Source organism: Equus caballus, chromosome 19 (assembly GCF_041296265.1).
Source record: "Equus caballus isolate H_3958 breed thoroughbred chromosome 19, TB-T2T, whole genome shotgun sequence".
Classification (NCBI taxonomy): Eukaryota; Metazoa; Chordata; class Mammalia; order Perissodactyla; family Equidae; genus Equus; species Equus caballus.
Window position 1 is genome coordinate 54,931,491 of NC_091702.1, and position 9,908 is coordinate 54,941,398.

General features: G+C 43.1%; 1 long non-coding RNA gene across 4 annotated transcripts; it reads right to left on the minus strand.

Moving 5' to 3' along the window:
• Window positions 1-200: 200 nt before the first annotated feature.
• On the minus strand, window positions 201-9,285 carry LOC138919261 (uncharacterized). Of its 4 annotated transcripts, none has more exons than XR_011429289.1 (3): window positions 8,732-9,285; window positions 4,797-4,987; window positions 201-3,304 (listed from the first exon to the last, which is right to left on the minus strand). It is a non-coding gene; the product is annotated as an uncharacterized lncRNA (long non-coding RNA). The 4 variants fall into 4 exon arrangements; XR_011429291.1 differs by having other exon boundaries at window positions 201-3,310; XR_011429290.1 differs by having other exon boundaries at window positions 4,797-4,992.
• Window positions 9,286-9,908: the final 623 nt, after the last annotated feature.

Sequence of the window (9,908 nt, forward strand, 5' to 3'; positions counted from 1 at the left end):
TAGGCTGCAGGCCTCTCTTTCAGGGCTTGTATAGTCTTGGGCATTATTATTGGGTGGACACTGCTCAGAGCAGGACTCTGGTCCACAAAATGCAGGTATCTTATATCATCACCCATCACTGTGCACATATTGCTTTAAGATTCGTGCAGAATCGTCAAGCTTCACATTCATGCCACCTGAGATGGATTTCCAGCGCTGTCTGGTTCCCAAATCTGTTTTATTTCAGTGCTTTTCAAACTTTAATGTGAAGTGAATCACCTAACGGTCTCATGAAAATGCTGATTCTGAGGAGCGTCCTGAGATTCTGCGTTTCTAACAAGCTCCCAGGTGATGGCGCTGTTGCTGGTCCACGGACAATGAGTCGCAAGACACTATTTCACCATCACGGCGAGAACTGGAGAGAGCTTTGTGAAGAGGGATCCACGCTAACCTGAATTAAAGAAGCAAAAGTCTCATTAATAAAGATTTTGATCCCTAAGATAAGAAAAAAAGACATTTATATCTAGAATCTCATATCTTTCCTTTTTGGTAAGTGAGTGTAGGAGGTACTTGGAAATAGTCAATTAACTCATAATTTAGATATGCTAAAGTTGTTTGCCCAGTGTAAATTTCATTTTTTTCTATACATTTGAATCAGATTCTATTACAAAATTTAATTTTTTTTTTTTTTTTTGCTTTTAACAGTGGAGTTACTTTAGTGTGAAGAAAGAAATTAGCCATTGTATGATAAGTGAGGTTATTTGGAAGAGAATATGACTAGCTGTCTACCTTGCTTCTTTCCTATCTGCTGAAGAGGCAAAAAAAAAAAAAAAAAAAAAAAAAAAGAGGTACACACAGTTCCATGGGCAGCCAATAAATAAGATTGTGTTTGGGAAGAGGTACAACAGAATCCCCCACTGCACACAGTTGCTCCTACTCTAGGTGTCTGCTGTCACAAACACAGAGGCTGACGACTCGATTTACTGTGGTAACTTGTATTTATAAATCCACGGAAACTCAGAAGACAACAGCCAGCATTTACTAAGTCTGAGCTAGGCGCCAGTTGGGGGTCCCGATCCAAATGGAGCAAACAATCTGGTCAGGAAGATAACATAAGGAAAATTAAGCATTAAATTAAAACGTAAACTGTAATTTTACATAATTTCACAAACTGCCAGGAGTTTACGGGAATTAAACGGCGTTTTTATGGGAAGAAGACATTAACTTAGATGGAGAAGGTCAAGGAAGGTTTTCTGAAAGGCAGGATTTGAATTGGAATTTGAAGAAAGGTTAGGTGAGGAGAGATGGGAACAAGATGGATGAGTGTATCAGGACGGACAAAACAGTTGTGTGCATACAAGAGAACATAAGTGTTTGGGAGCTTATGAGCAGAACCGTTTGCTGGAGTGATTTATTTATTTAACGGAAACATGGTAGAGGGAGAAATGGTGGGAAAACAAAGTCGGGATTAGATTAAGAAAGGTCTGAATGTTAGGCTAAGAAGATTGGACTTGATTCTGTAAATAATAATAATAATAATAGGGGACCATTGGATGTTTTGAGTAGAAGAGTGCATTTTAACAGAAGTATTTTAATAGACTAATTTCAATAGTCCAAGTGCAAGGGATAAGGGACAGAATTAGGACTGTGGTGAAGGGAATTGAATATGTGAGCTAGAGGGTTGAGCTAAAGGAATCAGAAACTTTAATGATATTATAGTTAATGGGTGGGCAGTAACCTTGAGGCTTGAGGTTAGTAGAATAGAAAATGAACAGTTTGGGGGGAAATAAATTAAATTTGAGATATTTTAAGTTTTAAGTAATAGTAGGACGGACACCTGGAAGAATCCAGTAGACAACTGGAAGTGTGACAGTGTGACCCTGCCTAGAGGTAGTCATGCCTGGAGCCTTGGGTGTGAAAGACTCTGCTAGGGAACCGCGCAGAGACAGAACCTTGGGCAGTGCCCCTTTGGGCAGCCTGGGTGGGGAAAGAGCAGTAAGAAGGAAGAGGAACCCAGAGTGTGACAGCCTTGAAGGGAAGAGGGAGCGTCAGGCCAGGGGCTGCGGCCACAGCATTGAACGCTGCAGAGAAACCAGACCATCTGATCAAGGGAAGGTTCTTCAAGGCTCCTGGCACCTTTCCCAGCGTGGACAACATGGAGGGAGGGGTGGAAACCAGGTGACTGACGAGACTGAGGGGTGAGCAAGTCACAACAAAGGTAGAATTTGTGGACATTTCCTTAGACAAAAGAAAAAATAGGATGGAAACTGAAGGAGAAAGGAAGAGCAAGTGCTTTTGTTGATTTTCAATTTATTATAGTGGCGACACAGCTTTCTTTGTTTTTTGATTAAGGGGGAAAAATGAGAGAAAAATTGATGGTATCTAAAAACTGCAGACGGACGGGAATTTGAGTTGTTAAAATCCTGAAGGAGTCAGGCCCTCTGGGAAAGGGGTGAGCCTTGGAAATGAGAAAGGAAAACCCCCCACACCAAAAACAACCCAGAACACCACTGCCTCCACATATCTGGAAGAAGAGGGATGCAGAGATGCAGTACTCAGGCTCCTGGGGGTCCCACCAGCTCAATAAAGAAGCAGGTGAGACAGTTTTCAAGCTCTGGGCCTGGAGGTGAAGTGGAAGAATGGAGAATGTTGGGACAGGCCATTGAATCAGGAAATTGGCAAAAGGTGAATAAAGAGCATTGCTAAACAACAGTTGAGATGAGCATGAATACACCAAGTAAGCACAAACACACACCTAAGGACAGTGGTCGTGACTCAGGGATGTGGAACCAGCGCAAGAGACTGAGGGACATGAGGTGAGCGCCAGGATGCAAGTGCTGAGGGCAACACCCAGGTGGCTGGCATCAAGTCCACCTAGGGTTAATACAACTCAAGTGGGATGATCCAGACACCATAGCATATCAACAAGAGGAAGATGATTAAGAATGGCGAACAAAAACAACTGAGAGACTATTTCAACTCTGAGCATCCCAATTTAAAAGGCACTTGTTGGGGATCAAGCAAAGGGCAATAACGTACTGAGCACCATGTGCTCAGCACTGGGCTTGGGCATGTTGGGGATACACAGAGGCATGAGGCAGTGTTCCTGCCCTCAGGGAGCTTTTGTGTAGTTGGAGAGAGGACACAGGCATCTCACATCCTCTGAGCACATCCACATTGTGCAGTAGAGACAGGACTTTAAAGACGGTGAAGAAGAGCTGGTTGGAGCAGAGCCGTTGAGAAGTGGCCAGGGTGGCAGAACAGGAGTCGTCCTCTCTCCTACCTTCTTCACATCTTCTCTTCTATTCACATCCAAGCCACATAGCTGCACCTCCAAGAGATTGGAAATGGAGACAAGAAAAGGGTAACTGTGACTTTCTTATCATGTGAGAGAGCCCTGAAAGCTTCACTCCCCTCCCTGCTCAGAAAGATTTGAAGGCAACACTCATCTTCCTTCTGTGCCCCATGTAGGGCATTTCGCTCATCAGGGCAAGCTGTGTTGAGAGGAAGAAATGAGATCTGTGAGAGGTGAGAAGTCTGGCATCTTTTTTTATAAAAAAAATTTATTTATTTGTTTCCCCTCCCCTGTTATATTGAGATACAATTGACATATAACACTGTATAAGTTTAAAGTGTACAACATAATGATTTGACATAAGTATTTATTGTAAAATGATTGCCAGAAGATTAAACATTCATCACCCCACATAGTTACAATTTCTTTTGCCCCTTGTGATGAGAACGTTTAAGATCTACTCTCTTAGCAACTTTCAAATATACAATACAATATTGTTAAATACTGACATCACGGAGTCCTTGATGAGCAGGAAGCAGCCGGGAGCCACGCCGCAGCTCACAGCCACTGAAAGCACGGCTGCCCTTGGAGCATTCCTATGGGCTGTGGGGAGGTCTGCTCCTTGAGCGCTCCCTCACTGCTATCCCCACTCCTGGGGTCTGCCCTGACTTCAGAGCATGCTGTTCAGATCATTCAAGCCTGGGGAGGAACTCTGGACCTGCCACTTACCAGCTATGTGACCTTGGGCAACTTGCTTAAGACAACTGAGTCTCATTTCCCCCTCCAATGGGGTAATAATTCTTGTAGGAAAAGTGTGTGGCACTAAGCAACTGCTTGATGTTATTGCTTATTGTCATTTTCAATTACTAACTCCTTCCTCTTACCTTCATCGCTCGGTAATGAAAATGATAATTTCCTCCAACCCATTTCTTTAATTCAGGCTTGGTAGCTGAGAGCCCTCCCCTGGTCAGATGGACCTGGCTCAAGTAATCAACCATTGCCTGGCACTGGACTAGAGTCTATTATTTGACTAATGCTTCTCTGACCCAACATACACACACACACACACACACACACACACACACACACACACTACCCTGAGCCCCATTCAGAGGTACTCAATCAGAATCTTGGAGAGGTGAAGCCTGGAAGCTATATTTTTAAAAGCTTCTGCCCCTGATTAAAAATGTCGTACCTGTTCAGACTCACATATCCTATGAGAATACATAACAATATTGTTTGAAAAATAGACGAGTTATTTTCTATCAGGCTAAGTTCAGAGACTGAAGCTGCCTCAGTGATAGATGTAGAACAAATTGAAAGAGATTGGGCCAGTTGGGGACTTAAGATTTCATAGAAGCCCACCATAAAGACGACTTTTACTGTTTGTTGTTTTCTCTACACTAAAACAGTCTAGGGTTGAGGCTTGGGTTTGCTCTAATCTTTTTTTTTGCTTATTTTGGCTGAAATTAACCATCACTCTATCACAGATCTCTGCTTTACCTGTCATCATGTGACTTACATCTTTCTGAAGAGTCAAGGACCGAGGCGTCCACGGAAGGAGGAGAGCAGGGGTGCACAACAGAGGAAGGAGGGATCAGAGGCCGAGGGTGGGGATGCTGGCAGGAGACAGGGAGAGTAGTGGTGGGGAGCCGCTGTGAACGGACCATCCCATATGTACAGTTCTGGCAGGTGATGTAAAATTCAGCAAACCTGTGCTGAGGAAATAACTTTTCAGACATTTCTAATGTCTTGCTCTATGCCCGGCACTTGTAGGTGTGTGTGTGTGAGAGACGGAGATGGGGGATGGGGTGGCTGTCTACCCAGAGTTCAAAATAAAAAAGCTCCCTCTATTGACTCCTGAATGGCTGAGATAAAGAGAACCACATGGGACTCATTGTCAGAAATGAGAGCTCAGAAGCTGGCCTCCTTTTTCCCATTATTATGCTATTCTCCTCCTTCCCCCACCCCTCCCATCTCAGAATGTTCCCCAGCCCCCACCCAACAGCCCAAAGACCCTCTTTTCAAGCTCCCACTGTCGAGGCCCCCTCAACGGAGCCCAAGACCTCCATTCAGAGTCACTGGTTTGGGTAAAATCCCTTATTCACCCCCTCCACCCCCCTGCCCCGTCAGCTGAGCCTCAGTTCAGACCTCACAAAACAAAACAAAACCAGCCCATAGAACTGATGGTTGCTGCTGGAGGACCCCCCTCCACTCCTGCCCCCAGGGCCCCCTGCCAAGGCAGTTTCTATTCTCCAGGGTCCCCTCCCTCCCTGCCCCCAGCTCCTGCTGGATTTTTGTAGTTAACAAGTGCACACTGTTATTATTGTGCCCCCTATCATATTTATTCCCTTTCAGGGCTGATCTGCACTTTTGTCAGAGGCCACCGATGCATCTTTTGACATTTTAGCCTTTCTGTCTGCCGGGGACTGATGGCAGTGGTGGCAGCAGGGGCGACCCATGCTTCTAAGACGGAGCAAGCAACGCAGAGATGAGGAAGAAGAGAACAAAACCCCAAAACAGGGGGGAAAGAAGAGGAAAGAGAAAACATTGTAACTTGTTAGTGACCCAATGCGAAAGAGGCAAGGGGAGGGGGACGCTAATGAGTTTGATGACAGTTGGATTTAAAAGAGTTTTATTTCCCAGCAAGGCTGCGAGGTGGCTAACTTTGTTAGAACACTCAGCTAAACTCTCTTGTTTTCACAAGTTATCTAAATTCTAGGAAAATGAGAGAAACAGAGAGAATGAGAAAGTGAAACCCAGAGAGATTCAGCGAGAAATAACAACAAAGAGAGAAAGCAAAAGAGAACGAAAGAAAGAAAAAATTATTTTTGGTGTTCTTTTTTTTTTAAAGGTTCGCACCTGAGCTAATATCTGTTGCCAATCTTCTTTTTTTTTTCTTCTTCTTCTTCTTCCCCCCAAAACCCCCTAGTCCATAGTTGTATATGCTAGTTGTGAGTGCCTCTGGTTGTGCTATGTGGGATGTCGCCTCAACGTGGCCTGATAAGCGGTGCCATGTCCGCACCCAGGATCCGAACTGGCAAAAGCCTGGGCCACTGAAGACAAGCACGCGAACTTAACCACTTGGCCACTGGGCCGGCCCCCATTTTTGGTGTTCTTAATGTAATACATAATTGAAAGTGGCTAATAGATTTGGTAAAGGTCTCTTGTGCCTTTTATAAATGTAAAGCTTAGGGAATGTCACCAGAGTCCCAAAACTTCAGGGATTAGAAAACTTCTCAGATTCTTTCATGTTCATTTCCATAAGAATTTTGTGGTCACGGGATAGAAGTAATGCCTAAAAGTGTTGTGCCAATTAATGACTGCAGAGAGGGCTGAAATATCAATGGAGAGGAGCTTAAAGAAAACACAGCTAATTAATTTTCACTTGACCTCCCTATAGGGTCGCATTTTTATTCCATTCGTACATGTGAGGAAAGGAAGTTTAACTGCGTGTGATTTCCACAAGGCCCAAGGTAGAGCGAGGAATTGAGAACATACAGGTGCTGAGCCCACTGCCAGCTCCTTGCAAAACCACAGCCTTTATCTTTCACTATCATACTTCCAGGAAAGAATGCATCCATACGGATGAGGAAATCTGAACAACAACATTCCAACACACTCCTTTAGCAGAAGAGCGTTTGTCAAGAGAACATAAAGGGGAGAGGCTGGCCGGTAGGATTAGTCATCTCTCAACTTGGTTTTCTTTCCTTATAAGACAAAAAGAGGAATCTCATGAAAAGGCTATGTAGAGGGAGATGCTCCAAGTCTTTTCTGATCATCTTCTTTCACTTTTCTAAAAATCAAGTTGTATTCTTAAAAACATCATCCTTCCAAATTGCTCACGGCATCACAAACATTAATCAAGCCTCAGGAGATTGTGGGTGGCCTATCTTATCACCCTCAGCTTTCAGATGGAGAAACAGGTTTAGAGGAATGAAATCTCTAGGGCAAGGGTACTAAGCAACTCCGTGGTGGGACGAGGTCTACAGTCTTCATTCCTAGGCTGAAATCCACACACCCTTCTGCAAGGTCAATGTCATCAGCATGTCCTTCAACAAAATTTCCAAGGGCTTACTCTGATTTTTATGCCCAAGCTTTTCCCTGGTCTCCTTGTGCAAACTTTAAAAGATGCCCATTCTACCTCGCCTGAGATGTGAAATCTAGGATCCTCACAGGTTTTACTTCAGAATAAACCCTCAGCCTTTACTTTATTCTCCTGTCATACAATTTCTACTCACACAGGCTTGATTCACTTGTCTTTGGAGGCAGAAGCAGGATACCTGCTCCAGTTTCCCTTTCTCAGGAGTACAGGTCCCCCAACGACCAGTATTAACACAAAAAATATTGCTCCATGATACTTGTACAGTGCTTCCTGGTTCATAAAAATGCTTCATCCAGCCTTTCAGTTGAACCTCACTACAGCTCTAAGAGTTGTGCAGATGAGGAAACTGAGTCAGCCTTAAAGAGGTTATATGTTCCAAGTTGCGCAGCTGGGAAGTTGTGTGTGTGTTTGGGGAGGGAGAGGGAGAGGCGAGAACCCGGGTCTTCTAGGATTTAGATCCAGAAAGTTTTACGCTACTGCTGGAGAATGAATTTCTCTGTTTATACTGATGAAGTTACCACTGGCAATATAAGCCTCTGAAAATAATTCTGCCTCAAAGAAAATTAGTATGTTGCATAGAGTATTTCTCAAGTCTTACTAAGGAACCTAGAACCACTACTTAAAAATCAGAAAGATTGCCACAAAGGTAAGGTAAGCTGTAATCTATTTGGATTTAGGGACCTGAGATTTGCATAACATTGAAATGTTCTGCCGCATTGTGGGCATAATTTATTCAGGTAACCTGTACAAGTTTTGAGGTCAAAACTGTCACCCAGTTTAGAAAAGAGTGTGTGTTCTGTAGATGCTGGGTTAAGTGTTCTAACAATTAACTAGGTCAAGGTGGTCAATGGTGTTGTTCAAATCATCGATGTCTTTACTCCTTTTTTGTCGAGTTCTATCAGTTGCTGAGAAAAGGGTGTTAAATCTTCAACTGTGACTTTGGTCTTGTCTATTTCTCCCTTTAATTCCGTCCATTTTTGCTTTGTGTATTTTAAAGCTCTAAGTGCATACGCATTTATTATTTTATGTCCTCCTGATGAGTAGAGTCCTTTATCACTATGAAATGTCCCTCTCTGGAAATACTCTTTGTCTTGAAGTCTACTTTATCTGATGTCAATGGAGCTCTTCCAGTCTTCTTATGCTTACTGCTTGCGTGGCTTAGTTTTTCTACCTGGTTGCTTTCAACCTATGTCATTCACTCAGAATCAAAAACATCTAAATTCCTGTTTCTATAAGAGCCTTTTGTAAATTTTATTAGTTTGAGTAAGATATTGAGAGTATGATCATCTCTGGATGAAGCAGTGAGAGGAAATTTCTGAATCTAAAAAGTTAGTCAGATGCAGATGGCCTACCTGACAGAAACGGCCAGCTCCCTCGACCCGTGATAAAACGTCACCATCTGAACTCTCAATTCCTTTTCCCTTCTCTTCTCATTCAAGTCTTCTTCTCATTCATCCAAGTCTTCTCCCACTTCCAATTGCTGTCTTTTTCTCTTCTCCAGAAATTAATCACTAGTCCATGACCGTGTCACCTTCATCCATGACCATTAAGGTTTTCTTTGCTTGGACATCCCTGCCTCTCATCTTTCCAACCAAAAGATGCAAGCAGGGAATCTCATCGAGTTCTTTCTTCTCCTGGGAGACTCTCCTCAATGCTCCTTTTGTTTGTGTTTTGACCTCTCGGTTTGGTAACTTTTCTTGTATGCTTCTTGAAATAGCTCACATTTTTCACTCTCCTTTTTCCCCCTTCAAATTGCTCCATAAAACTCACTTCTTTTTCTTAGTCTCCCTGTTTTTCCTCCTTTGCAGCCACATCAACTCAACTAGATGTCTCACTGTTTATTCAGTGTTTTGTTTATGTCTAAATCAGACAGTCAACGCCTTGAGGCTAGGGTTTCATTCTCAGAGTTCTGTGCTTTGCAGAATGCCATCTGCACTTACCACACTCTATAAATAATAAATAATCAGACCAAAGAATTAGTAAACTGCTGCCAGATCAGTGATTAGCATAAAGTACTCAACACATTGAAAGAGTTGCTGCTGCTGCTGCTGCTGACACAAAAACTTTTTCTCCAAGAAAAACAGAGCAATGAGAAAGAAATTTGGAAAAGATACTTGGTCACAATTCCATTTGGATGAGGGAGAGGACAACTGACTGAGGAGGGGAAGGCTCCCAGGGCTTCCTTCTCACCCTCTGTCTCTCAAAGGAACTTCCATGTGGACTGAGAGCTCTCTCCAGGTCTTATTCTTCCTCTGTGCCTAGCCCCTGGCACAGTACTTGACATGAAGTAGCCATAGAATAGACATATTCTTGAATCGTTGTCCTGAACCTGAAGAATTATGGGGACACCTAGCTCATCCCAGTGCTTAGCTGTGGAATTATTCTTTGAGATACAGCCTCACTCTTGACTAATTTATAGACATATCCAATTGCTACAGAAACTGGATTATTACACTAAACTATATTTGATATTCATCATTTGATGTTTGGAACATAGAGAATTATGTGCAATACTGTCAATACTTTTCC